This window comes from Oryctolagus cuniculus, chromosome 9 (assembly GCF_964237555.1).
Source record: "Oryctolagus cuniculus chromosome 9, mOryCun1.1, whole genome shotgun sequence".
In the NCBI taxonomy this organism is placed as follows: Eukaryota; Metazoa; Chordata; class Mammalia; order Lagomorpha; family Leporidae; genus Oryctolagus; species Oryctolagus cuniculus.
Window position 1 is genome coordinate 25,207,165 of NC_091440.1, and position 27,121 is coordinate 25,234,285.

At 36.4% G+C, this 27,121-nt stretch overlaps 1 long non-coding RNA gene and 1 pseudogene across 1 annotated transcript in view; one reads left to right on the forward strand and one right to left on the reverse strand.

Moving 5' to 3' along the window:
- The window catches only part of LOC103349096 (uncharacterized), a 374,077-nt gene that overhangs the window by 153,549 nt on the left and 193,407 nt on the right, over window positions 1-27,121 (forward strand). The gene's annotated exons all lie outside the window — the stretch shown is intronic.
- LOC127492263 (U4 spliceosomal RNA) lies at window positions 1,221-1,345 on the reverse strand (annotated as a pseudogene).

Genomic DNA, 27,121 nt, shown 5'->3' on the forward strand with positions numbered 1-27,121 from the left:
GGATTAAGCAGCCTCTTGGGACACCCATATCCCCAATCAGAGTTCTGGTTCAAGTCCTAGGTAATCCATTTCTGTTTCAGCTTTCTGCAAATATACTTGAGAAGGCAGTGAATGATGACTCAAGAACCTGGATTTGCGCCACACGTAGGAGATGCGGATGAAGTTCTAGGCTTCTGGTGTCTGCCTAGCCCAGTCCAGCTCTATAGTCACATGGGGAGTGACCCAGAGTATACAAGCTCTCTCCTCCTTATTCCCTCTTTTTCTGTCATTTTGCCTTTCAAGTAAATAAACAAATATACAAACCCTTTTTTTAAAAAGTTGTTAGTTTAGTAAATTATAAAAACTCCAACTTTCTTTTAGTAAAGCTTTGCCTATTTATTTGAAGGACACACATATATATACAAACACACACAGCGGGGGGGGGGGGAGCGAGAGAGAGAGCGAGCGAGCGAGCGAGCGAGATGACTCTTTCAGTAGCCCCGATGGCCAGGTTAGTCAAGGCCCACGTCAGGAGCATGGAGTGTCATCTGGTACTCCTACATGAGTGACAGGGGCCCAAGTACTTGCCTCATCAGCCGGTACTTTCACAAGCACAATGTCGAGAAGCAGGATGGGAAGTTGAGCAGCCCAGACTGAACAGGCACTCTGATACGGGATGCATTGCAGGCAGCAACTTATCTTGATGCGCCCAGCCAGCCCCACAGCTCCAATTTTTTGTTTGACATTTGATAATGACACCAAGTGATCCTAAAATCTAATGATTGTTATCTTAGAAATGATTTGATTAAAAGTGCAAACCAATCTTGAAACATGTCTTCAACATGAACTAGTAACTACTCTTTCTCTGCTTAAATCTCTGTTAGGGAGCTTAATAAAACACCTAAAAATCCATGATTTTATGAACACTTCTGCTTAGAAGAAAAGTGTTCCTGGGTTCAGTGTCTGGTGAGAGGCTTAAGCTACTGCTCACAACACTAGCTATCAGAGTGCTAGTTCCAGTTCTGGCTGTTCTACTTCCCATCCAGCTTTTTGCTAATGTTCTGGGCATGGCAGTGGTAAGGCCCCTGTCACTCATAGGAAACCTGGATGTTGTTTCTGGCCCATGGATTTGGCCTGGCCCAGACCTTGGTGTTGCAGCCATTTGGGGAGTGAACCAGCAGGCAGAAAATAATTTTCTCTGTGTCTTTCCACACTCTTTCTCTCTCTAGAGTTCTGCCTTTCTAAATAAATAAGTAAGCAAATATAAAAAAAGTCTTCCTTAATGATTAGCTAAACTCAGTCTTATTAGCAATAATCGCGCCTCAGATAAACCTCATTGGCTACGGTACTGCCACTGCGCAAAGCTCTCAACTCAGTCTTTATGGAACTTCTAGTCTCCTATCACAGTTCCACCTACTGGAAGAACACAAGGCAGGTCCATTTCCTCTTTTCCATAAAATAAGCATTTGCGAACTGCTAAGGATTCCTTTGCTACCATTTCCTTCCATTTCTCAAAATAAATTGCTTAGTGCATTGATATATTCTATTAGGGCAAAAGTTATAGATCCCTTAACAGTCTGATTACATTCCCTAAGACTGTTTTGATCATTAAAGAATTATTTGTTGTCTGTATATTCTGTACTCTTAGGAGCAGTGCTGGTAAAATTATGAGCCACCAAGTACAGTTCTCACTCTCAGGAATCCTTGTACTCTAATTAGGAGACATAGGTTTGGAAAGTATCACATGAATTTTTGTATAGCAGCATAATGTGATGTATGATTTGAAGGCTACAGTGTGCCTTAACATATGGTACAAAAAGTCCTGTGTTCTGTTTCATCCCTATCCTGAATCGATTTAGTTTGCCTTTTCATTTCTTCTATCAACAATATTAAAATAGTGACAATTACTGGTCAACATAACATGATTGCAGTTTTTGGTATGCTGTTATATAGAGAACTTTCAATGTACTTTTAAATGCTACTTTGTGATAAACATTTTATGATATTATCACACATCAATAAAAAAATTACACGAATAATGCTCCAAAACACATAAACAAGAACTCTGGAATGTTGTTCTGAATATTCATGTAGTGAGCTAAAGTTATTTACTTGGAATTTATGTTAAATTTACAATTTACACTGACCTATGATGGGTTGTAGGGGGGAGTAAAGTGATATTTAAGATGACACTGCAAATCTTGGGAAGGTGTCAGGTTGGATGATCAGAGACCATTGCAGTTTGTGCCTCTTTGCTAGAATTCCACAGTAAGCTGAATTGCAATGACTTATTGTTTTCATCCAGCCTAGAAGCAAAAGTCTCTTTTATCCTTTTTTACAACTTTGTAATCATAGAATGTTCAAGAAATGCCTAAGGTAGAAAACGTATTGAACTAGATAGAACTTAGCAATTTAAGGAAAACTGCTGTTCTTGTCTTGTAAAAATGAAAGGGATGATTGAAACTTAAGACATTAAGAGGTAAAAGAAATTGAATTCTCAAGATTAATTTTTAAAGGACCCAAGGAGTTAGTTCTGTTTTTTTTTTATCTAAAAAAGTGTTGTAGTTGTAACTTGCTATAAGGGAATGAAATCTTCAAATTCTATTTCATAAGAGAAAAATAGTGTCTGATATAGACAATTTATGTACAGGCAAGATCCACTAGAAACAGTCTTTTTGAATTTATCACTGATGAGGAAAGCAAAGGAAATCCAAATGTTAACCAAATTGATTTTAGATTAAGAATATTATGAATCTAATTATTGTTTTATGAAGGAAAAGTTATAATCTTAAGATTTCTAATATAGTAATTTTATTAGACCAATTTCTTAAATTTGAAATACATATTTTGTTTTAATAAGATATTAAAGCAAAATATATATGCTATCAAAATAAATAAAATGATTTATTTTCTTATCTAGAATAAATATAGGTATAATGAAAATCTGAGGATCACAAAGGAGTAGATGAGGAGACACAGTTACTATCTGCATGAAGCCCAGACCCTTTCACTGACTAGCTTTATACTGAAGCCATCTGAGCTTAAGGAAAATGCTTTGCCCTGGGTTCTTCTGTGTTTCTCAAGTAAACACAGGAGTTAGTGTATCATGGAGTTCTGTCTGTGTGCCCCTTGAAGGGACCACAGTTGGCTTACAAGTCAGTTTTTAAAATACCTGCGGCTTTACCTTCTTTAACAATCTGTTGACTCAGAATGTTCGATACTTTCTGGGCTTGCATTGTGTTTGATCCTGGCTTTGAAACTGACAGCTGTAAACTAGCAGGAAAATGATGTGGCAAGAGTTGCAGGCTTGAAGAAAATTCGAAGAAAGGTCTGCTCGGGCAGGTTACAGTTCATGGCTCAGAAACAGATAGGAGCACACACTCTTTCTCCTAAAACCCTAAAGGCCATATAGATTTTGGAATGTTTTTTATATATCTAAAAATGGTAATACAATCTACCTAGCAAATACTGGCTAATCCTTTGTGAGGGTACCCCAAGAGCAAACACTTTAATATTTCTGTACTCAGAATGCATTGTATCCTCACTAAGAAGTGTAAGTAACAGTTACAGAAGCTCATACTCTGTTTGCAAATGAAATCACATGTTTTAAAAATATTAAATATTTAGCATGTCTTATATTTTGTTATTTGGATAAGATATTATAAGTTATGTTCACCAAATATTTACTACACACATAATATACCTCAGGTAACTTGTATGTACATAAAATGACTGTGGAATACTGAAAAAGATAAGTCCTGCTTTTCATTTCATACATATGTTAAGAAATTCAAGGCTCAGATTTGCACTGGAAAGAGACCCCACTGGGGGTGGAATATCATCTATCCCATCTCCTATAGCACTTCTGAACATAGGCTGGCAACTCCAACATGAGAAATGTTTTCATTCACACTGTCACTAGATTGTGAGATTCTTAGAACTAGGAAATATACCTTATTCATATTTACATTCCCAAGGTATTGCCTGGAGTAGGAAAAGCACTAAATATGTTTTAACAAATAAGAATTGAAATGACTTTAACCCAAATTTGGGGGAAACAGGCAAAAGAACTTAATAATTGTTAATTTTGCTTACCAAATTATATTGACTTTGCTTTTCAATTCACCAAATTCACATGAACACATGGGAATTTTCATATACTGCACACGTGGAGGTAAATACAAGTCCACATCTTAGTTTCCAGTGAAATTGATCTCTTTTTGGAAGTATAATATGAATGCACTGAAAAAAATTTAAGAGTAAGAAAAAGACAAACATTTGCCACATGGATATTCATTAATAAAATACTGTGAATTTAAATTGAATTAATATTTGCTGAATCCATGACATTTATTACATGTGAATCCTACTTTCCTCATTTGTAAAGTAAAAACAAAATAATTAGTGTCTCCATATATCAATGTTCTATAAAATAATTTTCAGACCAAAGTTGAGTCACAACCCATACTATTTAAGGAGGGAGCTCAGGAAAGAGAGTAAATGATATTCGTTAAAAAAATAAAGAAAAACATATGCTTTGAGATATGTTGAGAGATTGGAAGATGTGTTACTGAAGAGCAACACGCTTTTTACAGATGAAAATTAATGTTTTTTGAAGAGGTATAGCAATAAATAAATATGTATAGAATTGAAGTTTTTGACAAGAGGAAACCCAGTTACAAATGCCTTGGCATGAGTGTCAAGGGAGTAGTGTAGTTAAAATAAAAATCTGCCAGTTGTATTTCATTCTTAATTAATTTAAGAAGGCCATGTTCTTGTATCTAATCAAGTGTGCTTTTGCAACTAATATCCATAATTGCATTGAGGCTGTGTCAAATTGCACTGGACAATGACTATGTTTATCTAGGTTACATCATAGTTTCAAAACTTGGAACCAAGGGTGTCAACCAAGTTAACTTTCTAGAAGTGGAAGCATGGTAGAACCTGACAGAACCAGAAGTGGAATTAATAAAATTTAGACACTACTTTCTTGATAGAATGTGGGGCACACGAATTTTTGAGTGTTTCTGCTGAGAAGAATGGTGACACACAGCGAGGCTTGTGATGTCATCTTCGTTTCAGAGCCCTGAGACACAACGCATGTCCAGTTATGGACAAAGTGCCACAGACCACAGAGGTTAGGAAAGTGACTGCTAATTAAGAGAGGAATGAGATCCCATAAATATCTACATTATAGTGCTACCATTTTAAGTAAGTTTTTGAGTAATTTATATAGAACAGATTTCATAGAGTTCATAGATACAATTCTGAGGATTAATAGTTCTCTCCCTCTTCCTTCCTTCCTTCCTTCCTTCCTTCCTTCCTTCCTTCCCTTCTCCCTTTTTTCCTTTCTTCCATCTTTTGTGATAACAATTTTAATTTATTTTATAGTTACAGGTCAACGCTCCACTAAATAAAGAGTTCAACAAGCAAAAAGTGGAAAGACTAATATTCTGCAGGAATATAGACAAGGTTTATAAACAATAATCAAATCCCAAGATATCAGTTTCTCTCATGTACATTAAATTATTTTTCTACTCTATATATTAGCTACTATAAAACATAGCAAACATGTGATATTTGTCTTTTGGGTTTGGCTTATTTCATTAAGCATAATCATCTCCAGCTGCATGCATTTTGTTGCAAGAGACAAGATTTCATTCTTTTTTATGTCAGAGTGATATCTCAGTATGTATAAATACCATATTTGCTTATCCACTCACCATTTGATGAACATATCTTACTTATTGTGAATTGAACTGGCATAATCATGGGGATACAGGTGACACTTTCCTATGCTGATCTGGGAATATACCCAAAGGAAATTAAATGAAATCAGCATACTGCTACCTTTTGACAAGCCTGCTATAAAGCAGACAGTGACCAGAAAATGCCCAAAGAAGACAAAGTGCCAAGATGTTGGGCAGCATAAAGAAATACATGACAGTGTTAGAACTATCATCAGCTTAGGACTTTTATGTTCAGAAGATGATGAGACTCATGGACATATCTAAGGGAAAAGAAAGAAGAGTAAAATTTCTGTTGATTATATTATTGAAACAAATTTACTCCTTAACTCATTCATTCATTTTTTGAATGGCATAGTTTTGTATGTTTTTCCACATGGGATTATTTTCTTTGCATGCATATTGTGCATCTCCTATCTCTGAAAATTTCTGACTGATAATGTTTTTCAGTCATACTGTAAGCAGCATATTCTTCACTGTGTATGGGTTAATTCTGTTCTAATAACATTTTTTCTTTAAAGTAGGGCTATTTTTAATTTTTCATTTTGCCTTAGCCACCAATAGAAGAAAACTTAATGTTTAACAATGTAAACAATTGGCAACTATAGAGATCTAAAACATGTTTCCTATAAATTACTCAATAAAAATTTTGCTGGTAGATATAAAAATAGAAAATCAGACAACTGATAAAAGAAAAAAAAGGGAGACATCAACAGTAAACATAGCAGAGAAATCTTGTCTACAGATAATCTTGCTTGCACATTCTCATAAAAAGAGCGTGGGAGGAACAGAAATGTTAAAAACAGCGCTGAATCATAATTAAGAAATATTTGTTTCTTTACAATTCCAGGAAAGATGAGTTAGTAAGGCAATGCCCTCTTTAAACCAAATAAAAAAATATCCACGTTATTGAACCATATACAGCTCTTTCTGAAACCATCTTTGCCTCCTCCTCTCTATACGAGTACATTATCATTACCTCAGGGCTTCCCCAAACCATCACATCAGTTTATATTTTTTTCCAATTTGTTTCTATCTTACACTTTGGGTGAGAATGGGAATAAAACTCTAGGAAACATTATGAAAGTTACGTGATAGCGGCTACATCCACTCAACTATTTATACAGGCAAAGGTTAAAGACTAATCCCGATAGCAACTAAGTGATATTTGCTTCTATCAGCACTCCATCTGCCCCTTTGCCACTCTCTTATTTATTATTAACTTTTTTTGCACTTACTAATTGAAAATATGATGGTAGATGCCTTTTAAATGATTGAAATATCTTTATTGTGCTTCAAACATGGTTATGTGACCCCAAAGTGCCTGGCAAGCATCCTCAAATTTTCTTTCTGACATCTCTGTTCATAATTTGATAATTTTTTCAGAGAAAAATCTATGGATATGACAAATTTTCTTATTATATCAGTGCTTATTTTGTGCTAGAAATAACTTCACTTTACTGACATAAATATTATTAGAGTTTTGATATTTAAATATTTCTTATCTCAGTGTAATTACTTGAGTTTAATCAGATCTTTACTCACTATTTAGTAGGTGTTCACATTAACAATAAAAAATTAAAAAATATAATTAATGTTCATATTAGTGGTTGTGATTGCAACTTCTGGTATTGCTGGAGATTTGTAAGTTTTCAAACTAACTACTATTTTTTTAAAGATTTTATTTATTTATTTGAGAGGTAGAGTTAGAGACAGAGAGGGGGAGAGACGAGAGAAAGGTCTTCTATCCACTGGCTCATTCTCCAAATGGCTACAATGGTGGAGCTGGGCCGATCCAAAACAAGGAGCCAGGAGCTTCTTCCAGGTATCCCATGGAGGTGCAAGAAAGAGCTCAAGGACTTGGGCCATCCTCTGCTGCTTTACCAGGCACATTAGCAGGAAGTAGCAACCAGGACTCAAATCTGCACCCATATTGGATACCTGCACTGCATGCTGGGGTTTTAATCCGGTACATTGCTGCGCTGGCCCCCAAACTGACTACTGTTCATAAGTATTTAAGACCTAACATTGTGAAGAATTTAAAAAATAGAGAATGCATTTTATTAAATCTAAAACATGCATGCATAATTGCAATCATATAAACTGTAGAAATACATGTAATGGAGCTGTGTTTTGTCCATAATATTCAACCTTCGCCTGATAACCATTGATGTTATTGAAGTGGACACAATTAAAAAACAAACAAAAACTCTGAGAGATTATTGATTTTCTCTAAAATATAGTGACTCAATATATTCTTGGTATGTTTAAATGTTATTTTAAAAAATAGGAATGTGTTGGTTGAAAAAGGAGCACTCCCTGCGATGTTGAAAATTATACAAGGAATGTTTATGGTGAAAGTTTTTTTGAGGACAAATTATAAATATTTTTGTAAAACAATTCAGGTGACTTCTGAATTCAGAGGAATTTAGCTCATAGACGGAGTTAGAAGGAGCACTGTTTACATCCTAACAGTAAGAACTAAGCTGAACAATGTGCTAATTAATTATTTTTCCTAAATCTATTAATTACCTGAAATTCCAGAGCAAGCCAGTAGTCTGAAATCAAGGGAGGGAGACTTTCAGTCATTTGCCAACTTAGGGCAAATCCCTCAGAATCCTATGAGCCCTTGAGAAGATGTAACTAGATATGTTAAATTGCTAAAGTTTGGCTGCCATGAGGACATGAAGCCAACGGGGGACACAAATATAGGGAAATTTATGTTTTCATTCCAGGAACCTTCAGTGAAGATCTGAGAATCAGAAAACTTCTTTTGTGGAGTTGACTAGAGGAAAGGAACAGAAGATACTGCCAAGAGTCCAAACTGCCATTATACCATCAACCCCAGGGAAACAAAACCTTTATCTGCAGAGGGACAAAGGGAAAACATTCTGTTTTAAGAGCAGTAGTGGAGATTCCTTGTAGATGGTGACATAGGAGCAGACACGTTTTATTTAGTGTGAATGGGAAAACTTGGTGGTCATACCTAAATACATAGGCTTAGAGATTGTAAGTCCTAATGATAACAGGAACTGAAATATAATGCTAAACACAATTTTAGGGAGATTTAGTTAGACAGAAGTAAGGACAGGGACAACCCGGGCTGTGTATTTGTATAATAGAAGGAAGTGTAACAGAGTGATGAAAGTCACGGAAGCAATGAACTGACTCATAATTTATGTGTTATTTGTTTAGGCTTTTGTATGGCTGTATCAGAGGATAATTGGTGAGCAAAAGTTGTGACTATTCTGGTATTCCAAGGTAAATTTTTTCAGATTAATTTTGGATGTTGGCAAATAGATTTCTGGATAATGCAATGGCTAACCAATTTGGAACTGACATAAACCTTCCATATCTGAGACTAAAACAAATAGAAGATTGAGCTTTAATTATCCCGAACTTATTAAGAAATGTGATGGTTATGGGGGATATCATCATGAAAATAAATATTCTTAGTGTACATTTCAGCTCTGGGGATAGTAGGGTAGCAAAGAGAAATACTCAGACTAGCAGGGGATGGTATAATTTCCAAAATGTATTTTCTAGTTACAGAAGTGTCCTTGGCACTGTGAAAATATAGATAGGGGGCTTGTGTTGGAGGTAGCAGTTTTGATGCCTTTTAAGACACCTGTATCCCATATTAGAGTGCCTAGATTTGAGTATTTGACTATTCTTGATTTTAGCTTTCTACTAATGTTCACCTTGGGAACTGATGGTTCAAATACTTTGGTCCTTGATACCCACGTGGGAGATTTGAATTAGATTCCCAGCTCCTAGCTTCAGCCTTGCCAGTATTGAATGTTGCATGCCTTTAAGGAAGTGAATCAGTAGATGGGAGTTTCTCTCTCTCTCTCTCTCTCTCTCTCTCATCCTCAAATAAATGTAAGTTAGAAAAAGAAAACATGAGTAAAGAAAGGAAACACTTATTACACAGGTAGGAGGATCATGTTTTTTCTGGATATAAATACTTCTGGAGAAGCAAAATTCTCAGACTATGAGCAACATTCCACAAAATGCTTATAGTGTTAGTTTCCTGAAGCTTCCATAGCAATGTGTCATGAATTGGATGCATTTAAGATGGCAGCAATTTATTTCACCATATTTCTGGAGATTAGACATCAGAAATATAGTTGTTGGATGAGACTTTTCCGTCTGAAATCCCTAAGTGTGGACACTCTGCATTCTTAGCGTCTGGGAGCCCAAGTCACTCCAAACTCTGCCTGTCTTTAGATGAACATTGTCCCTCTGCATCTCAATGCCTTTTTCTTCATGTGGCTTTTTCTATTGTGCAATGCCATAAATTTCCTTTTCTCCAAAAATCAGTCACATCTGATTAAGACTCACCCTAATGAACTCATTCGAACTTGTTTAAATTCTATTTCCAAATAAGGTCACATTTGGAGGTACAGTTGTTAAGAACTTTAACATATCTTTTTTGGGGGAAATAATAGTGAGAAAGAGCCTCACCAGTTCACCCAAAGGATGTACTCAGAGTTGAGAAGTGAAGTCAAGGACTTTATTAAAGATTTATGATCTGGTGCCTGGAGGGCCAGCACTCCTGGGGTGGTTTACAGCGGGCTATCTATTTCCTAACAAGCTGGTCCCTCCCCCAGTTCCTCCTTGGTTGAGTACTATGGGGTTACAATTTTCCTGGTATTTACTTCTGCTCTTTTGGCCCCCCCTAACACTCTGTTTGCTTAGGAACTTTCCAGGTAACTATAGACTGTTATGCCAGCTAGCTACTTACAACATTTCACACATCTGCAAGCTATTGTGCTGTCCAGTTGTCTACTCAGGGCTACATGCCTTACTTTGAAAATGAACCAAATGTTTATTTCTCATAATAATCCAGCCTATAATAACTATAATCACTTTAATCTGTTCTCATTATTGAGAGGGGAAATAGCTAACAATAGATACCAATATGATATGTAAAATGTATTCAGCCTTTGAAATATTCTAATTAATATCCTAAGCAATGTAGAAAATTGTCAGTTTAATTATTTCAGAAACCACTTGAAGTAGCGATAGTTTTTTTCCCAAGGACCACTTAGCTGGTAACAGACAGAACCCATAACCCATATTTTCATCCAGGTAGCATGTTTGTGTTTTTAGCAGCAGCAGATCATTTAATCATAAGAGATTATAGGAAAGAGAACCATAAAGAAATCTTTAATATTTGCTCAATCAGAAATAACTACAAACTAAGAGTAATGTAATGTGGTACTTTTTTCTTAGAATGGCTGACTATGAAAATTTCTTCTTTGTCCGGGTATCATGGTGGAGCAGGTTAAATCATCACTTGTGATGCCAGCACTCCATTTTGGAGTACTGGTTTGAGTCCCGGCTGCTCTACTTCTGGTAGATCTGGCTTCTTGCTAATGTGCCTGGGAAAGCAGCAGAAGATGGCCCAAGTACATGAGATCATTTGGGGAATGAACCAGATTATGGAAAATCTCTGTGTGTGTCTCTCCTGCTGTCTCTGTTGCTCTTATTTTCAAATAAGTAAATACGTAAGTCTTTAAAAAATGTTCCTATGTTTTGTGACAACAACACTGTCATCTGGAGTAAAACACTTAGGACATGAAAGAGAGGAAAGAGACCCATAGTGACAGAAAATTCGTGAACCTGGGAAACTGGTGCTCCAGATATTTCATTCTAACACAAAGGCCTTTAGGTTATCTGAAACATTTTTATTGTTACCTGTAATCTTTATACCAGCTTGAAGTGACCAGAAAAAGTACTATTCAAAATAACTACCTTATCTTCAAAATAAATGGAAGGAAAACAAAGAAAAAAGATGGAAAAGAATACTAATAAGTAGAACTCAAAAGATTATATTAGAAATCAGGATTGCATTACTTTATGGAAAAAGTTTGACTTTTTTTTGTAAAGTTAAAACTTTTTGTAAAGTTAAAACTCTACAAAAATGAGCAGAGATAAAAAATGAGGGCATGGAACTGAATTTGGGTATTAGGAACGGGTTGTTAAAATATAATAGACATTTTCTTCTAAAGTAGGAAATGTAGAATCACCATGGCAAAAAAAAAAAAAAAGAGAGAAATATTGTGTACTCTGTGGATATGGAAATGAAAGTTCCTAAGGATTTTGATAGTAAAGGGAAGTTCAAATGATACATTAGGCTGTTCACTTAGAATTTTAGAGGGAGGTTCTTGTTTGTGTATATTTGCATGCATTTTAATAAACAAAACAAGAGTAAGGTAATTGTTTTAATGAACAAAGATGTATAATTGACCTTTCTTAGTTTTCCAGCTGAAGAGTAATTGAAAGAGCCAGGAATTGATTGGGGAAGTTTAAAACACAGTAAATGCCATATTCTTCCTTCACAAATAGAAGCTCTACTTGATCCTTACTGCTCAGTTATTACTTCTAATCATTATACAGACTCAAAATATAGATACGTGAATGCCAAGTTGTCAGCAAGAAGAAAACTTAGTTCTCTTGTTACCGGGATTCCTTGCTAAACTAATTTCAGTATAAATAAGTTATTTGTGATACAAAAATAATTTAACTACAATGTGATGAAAAATGTTTATTTATTTAATAGTGCTGTAAATTACTGCAAGGTACTAAAATCCAACCCAGCACACCTCTTTGTAGGCCACACTTTGATAGAACCAGTCATTAAGAACACAGGTGTTTAACTCACTATTACCCACTCACTTGTGTGCTGTCCATGGTTCTGAGCAAATGGCAACTACACCCAGCCCTTATGAAACAATAAAAGCATGCTTGGTTATACAAAAGACCCACTTTTGAGGGGACACTATACAATACAATAAATCCATGAAGCTGAGTCCTTTTGATTAGTAATCTATTGAATAACATAGTTCCAAATATAGCTTTTCCGTTTTGCATTCACCTTCTTAGTCTTTATAATTACTTTTTTGTGCATTTTTCAAATGCTGTATTATTTTCAAGTTGTACCTAACATGACATGTCAGGCACACCATTAGCTATTGTGTAGTTCCTTACACATAACACTGTATTCATCCAGCAATTTGATTTTCATGAAAATAAAGAGACAACTGTATTGTTTTTCTTTTCTCCCACATGTATATTTTAGTGAAGAAATGAATTTCAGTATATTTCTGTGGAAGCATGAGTTTTAATTATTTTCTCAGGGACTGACAATTCCAATTTCCCAAATGATAAGTTAGAGTGCAATGTTCGATTATATATCACATTTCATTATGTGCAACTGGATAATACCCCGGTGAAAGTTATTCCCTGGAAACAAATCACTAAAGTATCATTAAGTACACTGCTGATTTAGCACACAAAATGGTACTTCAGGATCTAGAAACAGTTAACAAAACATTGAAAATTGTGTAATTTACTTCATTGAGATATTTTAATAATACAAAATTCTTTATAGTTTGCAAAGCAATTGCAAAAATGGTATCATTTGTACTCATAATAAACCCAAGAGATATGTATTGCTGTCTGCATTTTACAAAGGAAGATATTAAAGCTGCGAAAGATTTGCTTTTAAAGTATCCCAGTCTGTAGGGTGGCAAGGCTGGAAATTTACAGAGACCTTCTGACAATGAATGTTAGGCTGGTTGCCTTAAAGCAATTTTCTTCAAGTCTGAGGCATAGGCATATGTGGTTATTTAGGTCCTCTTTCAAGAGAAAGGAATATTCTCAGGATAAAATATTAAACTAGCTGCTTTTAGTGCATAATCTGGGAAATGAAAAAGATAAATACCTTGAAGTGTTTGAAATTCACGTTTTTAAAATAAGGTAGTGATCGAATGAAGTGAAATACATGTGGACAAATAGGGTGTAAATTACATTTTTCTGTGTCTGGGACATCTGAAAAAATATAATTGTTGGTTAGCAGAACAAGTATTTCTCTGGCAGCACAGCTGACGTTTTCTTTCTAGTGACATGCGTGAGTGGGTGGTGAGTATTTCAGATCAGAACATTGAGTTCTTGTGAACAAAGAATATGTATCTGTTGGATTTAATTTTTCTTTTTTATTTTTTTGCTTAACTTGGCCATCACACAAAATTTTTGAATTAAATATCAGCTCATATTCAAAAAAATAAACAAAAAAGAATGTTAGATTAGCACTGATTACAGAGAACTCCTATAAAAGATCATTTATTTGTGCTGTTTTCTTTTTTTTTAACTTTTATTTAATGAATATAAACTTTCAAAGTACAGCTTATGGATTACAATGGCTTCCCCCCATAACGTCCCTCCCACCCGCAACCCTCCCCTTATCAAATCCCTCTCCCCTTCCATTCACATCAAGATTCATCCTTGTTTCTCTTTATATACAGAAGATCAGTTTAGCATACATTAAGTAAAGATTTCAACAGTTTGCTCCCACACAGAAACATAAAGTGAAAAATACTGTTTGAGTACAAGTTATAGCATTAAATCACAATGTACAGCACATTAAGGACAGAGATCCTACATGAGGAGTAGGTGCACAGTGACTCCTGTTGTTGACTTAACAATTGATACTCTTGTTTATGGCCTCAGTAATCACCCTAGGCTCTTGTCATGAGCTGCCAAGGCTATGGAAGCCCCCTGAGTTCGCTGACTCTGATCATATTTAGACAAGGCCATGGTCAAAGTGGAAGTTATCTCCTCCCTTCAGAGAAAGGTACCTCCTTCTTTGATGACCCGTTCTTTCCACTGGGATCTCACTCGCAGAAATATTTCATTTAGGTCTTTTTTTTTCCCCAGAGTGTCTTGGCTTTCCATGCCTAAAATACTCTCATGGGATCTTCAGCCAGATTCGAGTGCCTTAAGGGCTGATTCTGATGCCAGAGTGCTGTTTAGGACATCTGCCATTCTATGGGTCTGCTGTGTATCTCACTTCCCATGTTGGATCATTCTCTCCCGTTTTGATTCTATCAGCTAGTATTTGCAGACACTATTCTTGTTTATGTGATCCCTTTGGTTCTTAGTCCTATCATTATGATCAATTGTGAATAGAAATTGATCACTGGGATTAGTGAGATGGCTTTGGTACTTGGAAGAGTAATTCCAAAGCACATTATTGGAAAAGTATTAAATTATGTTTTCTCATTTTTTAGTATAAGATAAAATGAAATTGTAGTTTTCATTATTATTAAAGTTTTTAAGACCTAAGGTCTTACTCTGTATGAATTTACACACACTTAATTAATCAAAAGTTTGACTTTTCCATCTATTAATAGAGAATGTAACAAAGCTTCACTGAACAACTGATGTATTAAATAAAATAAAATATTCTGTTCCTGAAACAAAAGGGAATTTTATATCCAAGTAAGATACATTACATATCCATAAGACTAATTTATGGCTAAATACATATCTTTGTTTACCAGAAAGAAGCACAAAAATGCAACTTAGTATGTGAGCTAAATTCATGGAATCATGTGGAAATAACTCAAATATCACTATTGTGTAGGATCAAGGTGGTAGATACCCGATGAAATGACTCTGATGAGTGAACACAGAGAATAAGTAACTTTCAAAGACCTAGACCCACATTTGGATCTGTGAAATAAATATCTAAAGTCCAATTATAAACCTGACCCAAGAAAGACAACCAATGTTAATATTAAGAAATTGATTTATTCTTGATAACAGCAAGAAGCACAGTACTAAAATTACTATAATCAAAATATGACATCCTCTAAGATATTAAATTTCAAAGTGATATAAATTTTTGAGTTTTTGTCACAATGCAGAATCTACAGAATCTGAATCACTAAGAATAAATTTGAGGCGTTGAGATTTGCATTTCTTATAAGTTCCAAGGTAACACTGATACTAGGGACCCAAGAACACACTTGCCATAGCATGTCTTTGGTATGAAGCAGCAGATGACTACAATAAATAAAGTATGAGGGCCCAGTACCATACTTTAAGTTCAGGCTGCTCCTCTTTCAATCCAGCTCTCTGCTATGGCCTGGGAAAGCAGTGGAAGATGCCCCAGGTCCTTGGGCACCTGTACCCACAGAGGAGACCCACAGAGGAGATCCACAGAGGAGACTCCTTGCTCCTGGCTTCAGATTGGCGTAGCTCTGGCCCTTGTGACCATTTCGGGAGTGAACCGGCAGATGGAAGACCTCTGCCTTTCTGTAACTCTGCCTTTCAAATAAATAAATAAATCTTAAAAAAGAATAAATTATGAAATGTACATATAATTGTAATCTCTCCCTTAATGAAATATTTACAATAAATTTATCTATTAAAATATAATTCAATATAAATTTTTTAAAAAAGAAAAATAAATATGTATTTGAGAAGTATAGAGTGCTTTTATAACTGGTCAATGGTAAACAAGAAATCATATGGAGGATTATACAATATTTAGAACCCAAGGAGAATGAAAATAAGATATATGTTGATTAGTGCCCATTTGTACTGGAGAGGGAGAGAGAGAAAGAGAGAGAGAGGTCTTCTATCCAGTGGTTCACTCCCCCTGTGGTCACAAGGGCCAGAGCTGTGCCGATCTGAAGCCAGGAGCCAGGAGCTTCTTCCAGGTCTCCCACATGGGTGCAGGGACCCAAGGACTTGGGCCATCTTCTACTGCTTTCCCAGGCCATAGTAGAGAGCTGGATTGGAAGTGGAGCAGCTGGGTCTCGAACCGGAGCCCATATGTGATGCCAGTGCTTCAGGCTAGGGCATTAACCCACTGCGCCACAGCACTGGCCCCGATAACCTATATTAAAGGTTTTAATTCAAGAAAATACAAAATGCAATTAATAAGCAGGAAATAGAAAAAATAAAAATAATGAATATTATATGTTATTAAACAGAGATATTAAATCTTGAGGAAGGGTGGCCTGGTGCTGTGGCTCAGTTGGTTAATCCTCTGCCTGCTGCGCCAGAATCCCATACAGGCACTAGTTCTAGCCCCGGCTGCTCCTCTTCTGATCCATCTCTCTGCTGTGGCCTGGGAAAACAGCAGGAGATGGCCCAAGTCCTTGGGCTTCTGCATCCACATAGGAGACCAGAAAGAAGTACCTGGCTCCTGTCTTTGGATCAGCACAGCTCTGGCTGTTGTGGCCATTTGGGGAGAACCATCGGAGGAAAGACCTTTCTCTCTGTCTCACCCTCTCACTGTCTGTAAATCTACCTCTCAGATAAAAAATAAAATCTTAAAAAAAATCTTGAGGAAAGGAAACTATGGAGGTAATAAACACAATCAAAATGTGATTCATAAAAGACTTAAAAATACCAGATGATTGTGAAGACAAAGTAGAGAAATATAAAAGAAGGCATAACAAAAATAAAATTAATGCTAGAACGTTGAATAGACTTAGATTGGTGGAAGCTATTTATAAATATTAAGATGGGAAAACATCATTGACAATATATTTGAAAGATGATAATATGGATGATACATAGAGACTATATTGTCAATTAATACTAATACAACACATGACCACAAATTGAATCAGTGGGTAAGATACTTACCTTTAAAACGTTTTAGAATAGTAATCCCTCCCAGATAGTTCTGGAAATATTTTTAAAGTCTTTGATGAAACAGATAATCCTTGTCTATATAACTGTTCAGAGAATAGGAAAGAAGAAATTTCACAGCATGTATTACAAGACATGTAACCCCAGTAATAAAGAATGACAAAAGCAGTACACAAAAGTAGAATTGTAGAACAAGCCCACTTATTAACATAGATGCAGAAAGCCTGAATATACCAACACCAAATTGAAACCTCATGAGGTATGTGTGTGTGGGTGTTTGTGTATGTGATCACATGTAAGTATTCTTACTTAAAACAATAGAAAAGGGCTTAAATAACAGAAAATTTGAAAGTGTTCTCATACATTTTAACAAATAATAAGATAATTTCAGTCATTGCATTGAAATTTTTGGTACAAATCCAGCTTCAATTCATAAGTACAAAAGAAACAAGCAAACAAACAGAAACAAAACCTCTAGCAAATCTGACATCGAAATTTCCTCACAATGATTTACTAATGTATTTGTTATAACTCTGAATTAAATATCATTTCCTTCATTGATGGAGCTTTAGAAACTACAAAGACCAGTAATAGTCTCCAATTCAAATAAAAGTGCTGTATTCTATTGTTTTGTGATCTATTAGGTAATAACATAGAATTATAGGGTAGCCGGCGCCATGTCTCAATAGGCTAATCCTCCGCCTGCCACGCCGGCACACCGGGTTCTAGTCCCAGTCAGGCCACCAGATTCTGTCCCGGTTGCCCCTCTTCTAGGCCAGCTCTCTGCTAGGGCCCGGGAGTGCAGTGGGGCATGGCCCAAGTCCTTGGGCCCTGTACCCCATGGGAGACCAGGAGAAGCACCTGGCTCCTGGCTTCAGATCAGAGCGGTGTGCCGGCCACAGCGGCAATTGGGAGGGTGAACCAATGGTAAAGGAAAATCTTTCTCCTTGTCTATCTCAGTGTCCACTCTGCCTGTTAAAAAAAAAAAAGAATTATAGGGTGCACAAAAGAACATTGACAAGGCAGGATGTCAGGGTGTCAGGAAAATAGCATTTACGGAATAAACAACTATATATATATATGTGTGTGTGTGTGTGTGTGTGTGTGTATGTATGTGTTGTGTGTGTGTATGTGTATGTGTATGTATATATATAAATGTAGGAACTTCTCTGCAAATAAACAGTGAACTCACAGTGTATAGTGTAAGGGTAGGAAATTTCAGGCAACATGTCTTGAAGGTGATTTTTTTAAAATTTTTATTTAGTAAATATAAATTTTCAAAGTACAGTTAATGGATTACAATGGCTTCCCCCCCCATAATTTCCCTCTCACTCACACCTCTCCCATCTTCCGCTCCCTCTCCCATTCCATTCACATCAAGATTCATTTTCAATTATCTTTATATACAGAAGATAGATTCAGTATATATTAAGTAAAGATTTTATCAGTTTGCACTCACACAGAAACACAAAGTGTAAAATACTGTTTGAGTACTAGTTATAGCATTACTTCACTTTGCACAACACTAAGGACAGATCCCACATGAGAAGTAAGTACACAGTGACTCCTGTTGTTGACTTAACAATTTGACACTCTTGTTTATGGCATCAGTAATCTCCCTAGGCTCTAGTCATGAGTTGCCAAGGTGATGGAGGCCTTTTGAGTTCGCTGACTTCGATCTTATTCCAACAGGGTCATAGTCAAAGTGGAAGTTCTCTCCTCCCTTCAGAGAAAGGTACCTCCTACTTTGATCGCCCTGTTCTTTCCGCTGGGATCTCACTCGCAGAGATCTTCCATTTAGGTCTTCTTTTTTTTTTTCTCCAGGGTGTCTTAGCTTTCCATGCCTAAAATACTCTCATGGGCTCTTCAGCCATATCTGAATGCCTTAAGGGCTGATTCTGAGGCCAGAGTGCTATTTAGGACATCTGCCATTCTATGAGTCTACTGTGTATCCCGCTTCCCATGATGGATCGTTCTCTCCCTTTTTGATTCTGTCAGCTAGTATTAGCAGACACTAGACTTGTTTGTGTGATCCCATTGACTCTTAGACCTACCAGTGTGATCAAATGTGAACTGAAAGTGAGTGTGATTTTTTTGACTTTAAAACATATACACTTCTTTGCCACCCATTTTTATAAAGGTTTTTTCTCAGATTCAGTAAGTTTTACTTGGTGTGCCATTTAAAAGTTTATTTATTTTGAAAGTATTACAGAGTGAGAAGAGAGACAGAGAGGAGAGATCTCCTTCTCTAGCTCACTCCCCAGATGGCCACAACAGCCAGCTCTGGGCCAGACCAAAGCCAGGAGCCAGAAACTTCTGGTCTCTCACATTGGTGCAGGGGCTCAAGGACTTGGAGCAGCCTCAGCTGCTTCCCCAGACCATTAGCAGGGAGCTGTATTGGAGTGGAGCAGCTAGGAGGGATCCCATCAGGCACCAATATGGATGCTGGTGTCACAGATATCAGATTAACCCAATGTGCCACAACATGATATTACATTTTTATCTCCTCATGCATGAAAGATTTATTTTATTTCACCATAGAAAGTACTCCAAATTACTGTTTCTATATTCTTATAATCTATTGTTTATAAAAGTGCCAAATGGCCACTAAACCATGCCTGGGCCAGGCTGAAGTCAGGATCCAGGAACTCCATCTTGGTCTCCCACTTGAGTGGCAGGTTCCAGAGAAGTTGGGTGATCTGCTGCTGCCTTTCCAGGAGCATTAGTGGAAAGCTGGATTGGAACCCAAGTAGCTCAGACTCAAACAGGCAATCCCATTAGGGATGACAACAACCCAAGTGGTGAATTAACCCACTATGACAAACTCAGCATCTCTTAATTTCCCTATTAATAAGAACATTATTGATGTTACTGTTTCTTGTATGTTGACTTTGTATCCTGCAATTTTACTGAGTATATTTGTTAATTTTAACAGTTTAGTGGAATGTTAAGATTTCTCTACATATAACACCATATTATCTGAAAACATGGCTATTTTAACATCTTCTTTTTTAACTTTTATTTAATGAATATAAATTTCCAAAGTACAGCTTATGGATTACAATAGTTCCCTCCCATAACTTCCCTCCCACCACAAGCCTCCCCTCTCCTGCTCTCTGTCCCCTTCAATTCACATCAAGTTTCAGTTTCAATTCTCTTTATATACAGAAGATCGATTTAGTAAATATTAAGTAAAGATTTCAACAGTTTGCTCAGACACAGAAACAAAAAGTGAAATATATTGTTTGAGTAGTACTTATAGCATTAAATCACAATGTACAGCACATTAAGGACAGAGATCCTACATGAGGAGTAGGTGCACAGTGACTCCTGTTGTTGACTTAACAAATTGACACTCTTGTTTATGGCCTCAGTAATCACCCTAGGCTCTTGTCATGAGTTGCCAAGGCTATGGAAGCCTTTTGAGTTTGCTAACTCTGATCATATTTAGACAAGGTCACAGTCAAAGTGGCAGTGCTCTCCTTCCTTCAGAGAAAGGTACCTCCTTCTTTGATGGCCCCGTTCTTTCCACTGGGATCTCACTTGCAGAGGTCTTTCATTTAGGTCATTTTTTTTTTTTTTTGCCAGAGTGTCTTGGCTTTCCAAGGCTAAAATACTCTCATGGGCTCTTCAGCCATATCTGAATGCCTTAAGGGCTGATTCTGAGGCCAGAGTGCTGTTTAGGACATCTGCCTTTCTATGAGTCTGCTGTGTATCCTGCTTCCCATGTTGGATCGTTCTCTCCCTTTTTGATTCTATCAGTTAGTATTAGCAGACACTATTCTTGTTTATGTGATCCCTTTGATCTTAGTCCAATCATTATGATCAATTGTGAACAGAAATTAATCACTTGGACTAGTTAAATGGCATTGGTACCTTCCACCTTGATGGGATTGAATTGGAATCCCCAGGCACATTTCTAACTCCACCATTTGGGGAAAGTCATCTTGAGCATGTCCCAAATTGTACATCTCCTCCCTCTCTTATTCCCACTCTTATATTTAACAGGGATCACTTTTCAGTTAAGTTTCAACACTTAAGAATAACTGTGTATTAACTACAGAATTCAACTAATAGTATTAAATAGAACAACCAAAAAATACTAAAAGGGACAAAGTATTAAGTTGTTCGTCAACAGTCAGGGTAAGGGCTGATCAAGTCACCGTTTCTCATAGTGTCCATTTCACTTTAACAGGTTTCCTTTTTAATGCTCGGTTAGTTGTCACCAATCAGGGAGAACATATGATATTTGTCCCTTTGGGACTGGCTTAATTCACTCAGCATGATGTTTTCCAGATTCCTCCATTTTGTAGCAAATGACCGGATTTCATTGTTTTTGACTGCTGTATAGTATTCTATAGAGTACATGTCTCATAATTTCTTTATCCAGTCTATTGTTGATGGGCATTTAGGTTGATTCCAGGTCTTAGCTATTGTGAATTGAGCTGCAATAAACATTAAGGTGCAGACAGCTTTTTTGTTTGCCTATTTAATTTCCTTTGAGTAAATTCCAAGTAGTGGGATGGCTGGGTTGTATGATAGGGTTATATTCAGGTTTCTGAGGAATTTCCAGACTTACTTCCATAGTGGCATCTTCCTCTGCTTTCCCAGGCCATAGCAGAGAGCTGCATCAGAAGTGTAGCACCCAGCATCCAAACTGGAACTCACATGTGATGCCGGCACTGCAGGCGGTGGCCTTACCAGCTATGCCAGAGAGCCAGCTCTTCCCATAAGTTTTTATATGTTGTGTTGTCATCTTCATTTGTTTATTCAGTAACATGCTGATCAGTCTCCATGTGTTTGAATATTTTCTAGAGTTTCCTCAGCTGTTATTTCCAGTTTCATTCACTTGTGGACAGAAAAGATACATGGTATGATTTCAATTTATTCAATTTGTTGAGACTTGCTTTATGGCCTAGCATTTGGTCTACCCTAGAGAAAGTTCCTTGCATGGATGGAAAGAATGTGTATTTGGAAGCTATGGAATGAATGGTCTTTCTATATCAATTAAGGTCATTTGGTCCATAGTGTAGACTAGCTCTATTTTTTATTTATTTATTTTTGCATCTAGCTGATCTGTCCATTGATGAAAGTGGGGGTTGAAGTCCCCCATTATTGTATTGGAGCCCAGGTCTCCCATTAGATCCATTAATATTTGTTTTCAATAACCACACGAAGTATCATTGTGTGCATATTCCTTCATTATAGTCACATAGTCTTGTTGAATTGAACCTCTAATTATTTTATCAGTCTTCTGTCTATTTTGACAGGTTCCATGGTAAAGCTTACTCTTTTTCTGATAGTAGGATGCATATAGACCAATAGCACTGAGGAGGGTAGACGCAAAAATCTTCAACAAAATACTCACTAATCAAATCCCACAACACACCAGAAAGATCATTCACCTAGATTAAGTGAGATTTATCCCAGGGATGCAGAGACAGTTCAACATATGAATCCAGAATAAAAACAATAAGATTATCTCAATATATGCTGAGAAAGCATTTGATAAAAGACATGTTTCATGATAAAAATCTTAAGCAAATTGGGTATAGAAGGAACATCCTTTAATACAATCAAGGCATTGCCAGCATCATACTGAATTGAAAAAGTTGAAAGAATTTCAACTACGATCTGGAACCAGAAGTGGATGCCCACTTTCATCATTGCTTTTCAATATAGTCCTGGAAGTTTTAGAGCCATTAGGCAAGAAAAAGAAATCAGTTGGATACAATGAGAAAGAAGGAAGTCAAATTATCCCTGTGCATATAACATAATTCTATTTAGAGTGGAACCAAAGGATTCCACCAAGAGACTATTGGAACTCCTAAGACTACTGGTAAAGTGGCAGGATATAAAATCAACACACAAAAATCAATAGCCTTTGTATACCCAAACATTGCAATGGGTGAGAAAGTACTTGTAAGATAAGTTCCATTCACAACAGCTACACAAAATTTAAAAACACTTGAATAAATTTAATCAAGAATGTGAAAGATCTCTACAATGAAGATTACCAAACATTAAGCCACTATAGAAGTCAGTCTGGAGATTCCTCAGAAACCTGAATATAACCCTACCATACAACCCAGCCATCCCACTACTTGGAATTTACCCAGAGGAAATGAAATTGGCAAACAAAAAAGCTGTCTGCACATTAATATTTATTGCAGCTCAATTCACAATAGCTAAGACCTGGAACCAACCCAAATGCCCATCAACAGTAGGCTGGATAAAGAAATTATGGGACATGTACTCTATAGAATACTATACAGCAGTCAAAAAAAAAAAAAAAAACGAAATCCAGTATTTGCAACAAGATGGAGGAATCTGGAAAACATTATGCTGAGTGAATTAAGCCAGTCCCAAAGGGACAAATATCATATGTTCTCCCTGATCGATGACAACTAACTGAGCACCAAAGGTGAAACTTGTTGAAGTGAAATGGACACTATGAGAAACAGTGACTTGATCAGCTCTTGTCCTGACTGTTGATGTACAATGTAATACTTTATCCATTTTAGTATTTTCTCTTTGTTTTGCTCTAGTACTATTGGTTGAACTCTGTGATTAACACACAATTATTCATAGGTGTTTAAATTATAACTGAAAAGTGATCCCTGTTAAATATAAGAGTGGGAATAAGAGAGGGAGGAGATATACAATTTGGGAAATGCTCAATAGGACTTGCCCCAAATGGTGGAGTTAGAATCATGCTAGGGGATCCCAATACAATACCATCAAGGTAGCATGTACCAATGCCATCTCACTAGTCCAAGTGATCAATTTCAGTTCACAATTGATCACACTGATAGGTCTAAGAGTCAAAGGGATCACACAAACAAGACTAGTGTCTGCTAATACTAGCTAATAGAATCAAAAAGGGAGAACGATCCAACATGGGAAGCGGGATACACAGCAGACTCATAGAATGGCAGATGTCCTAAACAGCACTCTGGCCTCAGAATCAGCCCTTAAGATATTCGGATATGGCTGAAGAGCCCATGAGAGTATTTTAGGCATGGAAATCTAAGACACACTGGAAAAAAAAAAAAAAAGAAGACCTCAATGGAAGATCTCTGCGAGTGAGATCCCAGTGGAAAGAACGGGGCCATCAAAGAAGAGGGTACCTTTCTCTGAAGGAGGAGAGAACTTCCACTTTGACTATGACCCTGTGGAATAAGATCAAAGTCGGCGAACTCAAAAGGCCTCCATCACCTTGGCAACTCATGACTAGAGCCTAGGGAGATTACTGATGTCATAAACAAGAGTGTCAAATTGTTAAGTCAACAACAGGAGTCACGGTGTACTTACTTCTCATGTGGGATCTGTCCTTAGTGTTGTGCAAAGTGAAGTAATGCTATAACTAGTACTCAAACAGTATTTTACACTTTGTGTTTCTGTGTGAGTGCAAACTGATGAAATCTTTACTTAATACATGCTAAATCGATCTTCTGTATATAAAGATAATTGAAAATGAATCTTGATGTGAATGGAATGGGAGAGGGAGCGGGAGATGGGAGGAGTTGAGTGGGAGGGAAAATAAAAAAAATACACAATTACTCTTAGGTGTTTAATTAATGCTATAACTAGTATTCAAATAGTATTTTACACTTTGTATTTCTGTGTGGGTGAAAACTGGAAATATTTACTTAATATATGCTAAATTGATCGTCTGTATATAAAGATAATTGAAAATTTAAAAAAAGATTACCAAACATTAAAGAAAAATAGAAGACACAAAAAATGGAAAAATTTTCCAATTTTCCATGTTAATATATCAGAAGAATTCCTGTCATCAAAATATCCATACTGTACAAAGGAATTTATGGATTCATTGTGATATAAATGAATATTCCACGAATATTCTCAGTTCTAGAAAAAACTGCTAAAATTAATATGGAAACACCAGAGACCCCAAACTGGTAAAGCAATCTTAAACAACAAAAATAAAACTAAGGATCTCAGAGTACAGGTTTCAACACATACTGCAGGTCAGTTATTTTTATTATTTAAAGACATTTATTTATTTGAAAGGCAGAGTTACATAGAGGCAGAAGTAGAGAGAGAGAGAGGTTCTTCCATCTGTGGTTCAATCCCTAATTGTCTGTAATGGCCGGAGATGGGCCGATCCGAAGCCAAGAGTCAGGAGTTTCCTGAGGCCTTCTCACGTAGGTGCATGGTCCTTGGGCCAGCTTCCACTGCTTTCCCAGTCCATAGCAGAGAACTGGATCAGAAGTGGAGCAGCCAGGACTCGAACTGGTTCCCATACAATATGTTGGCACTGCAGGCTGCGGCTTTACCCATTATGCCACATCTCCAGCCCCCAGGGCAGTTATTATTAAAACAACCTGCTACTGCCATAAAAATAGACATTTAGACCAATAGAACAGTATAGAAATTCCAGAAATGCATTAATGCATCTACAGCCAACTAATATTTGATGAACAAACAAAAATCAATCCCTTGAGAAAAGATAGTCTCTTGAAAGACAGTGTTAGGAAAATTGGTTCTATGCATTCATAGGTATGAAACAAGATCCCTACCTTACGCCTTACACAAACATCAACCCACAGTGGATAAAGGATGGAAATCTATGGCCTGGTAACAGCAAACTACTAGAGGAATGAAAACTTGGGCAAACTCTGCAAGACATCGGCATAGGCAAAGATTTCTTGGAAAAGACCCCAGAAACATAGCCAATAAAAGCAAAAATAGACAAATGTGATTGCATCATTAAGAACCTTCTGCACTGCAAAGGTAATATTCAATGAAGTGAGGAAGCAACTAACAGAATGGGAGAAAATAGTTTTAACCTATGAAACTGATAAAGGATTAATATCCAGAATCTAAAAAGATCTCAAGAAATTTAGCAACAGAAGAAATAATCCAGTTAAGAAAAGGGCGAAGAACAAGAGTAAGCAATTTTCAAAAGATAAAATAAAAAAGGCTAACAAAAACATGAAAAAAAATTGTATCACTAGCCATCAGGGAAATGCAGATGAAAGCCATAATGAGGTTTCACCTCACTCGAGTTAGAATGGCTATCATCCAAAAATCAAAAAAAAAAAAAGAATAAATACAATAAATTCTGGTGAGATTGTGGGGGAAAAGGTACTCTAATCCAGTGTTGGCTAGAATTTAAACTAGTATAGTTATTGTGGAAGACAGTATGGAGCTTCTTCAGACATCTGAAAATAGACTTACTGTATGACCCAGCCATCCCACTCCTTGGAATTTACCCAAAGGAAATGAAATCACCAAATGAAAGTGTTAATTTTTTCATCATGTTTACTGAACCTCATACCAATTAGAAAGAATATCATCCAAAGATGGGAAAAAAAAATTGTTGGTAAGGATGTGGGCAATAAGATTCCCTGATGCACTGTTGGTAGAAATGGAACGAGTACAATCATTTCAAAAGACAGGATGTAGATTCCCCAGAAATCTGAAATAGACCTATCATATGACCCAGCCATCCCACACCTGGGAATTTATTCAAAGTAAATGAAATAAGCATATGAAATATGTAATTGTACCCTCAGGTTTATTTTTGCTCAATTCACAATAAGAAAGATATGTAATAAACCCAGATGTCTGCCAACTGATGACTGGATAATGAAAACGTAGAATACTACTCAGCCATAAATATTCTTTTCTTTTGCAACAAAATGCATGTAACTAGAAACTATTATGCTTAGTTAGATAAGTCGTTCCCAGAAAGACAAATATCATACCTTTTTTGATATGTGGTAATTAGTACAGAAATAAAAAATATATATAGGGATAAAAAGGACACCTTGTGATTGGGGAGTGTTTTTGGCTCTTTCTTTATTCCGATGGAACTGTGGTCTTTCTACTTTTTATGTTGAATATTATGATTAGTGGCTTGTTAAGCTAGTGATTATGGAGTGCACTAAAATCATGCTTTTTGAAAA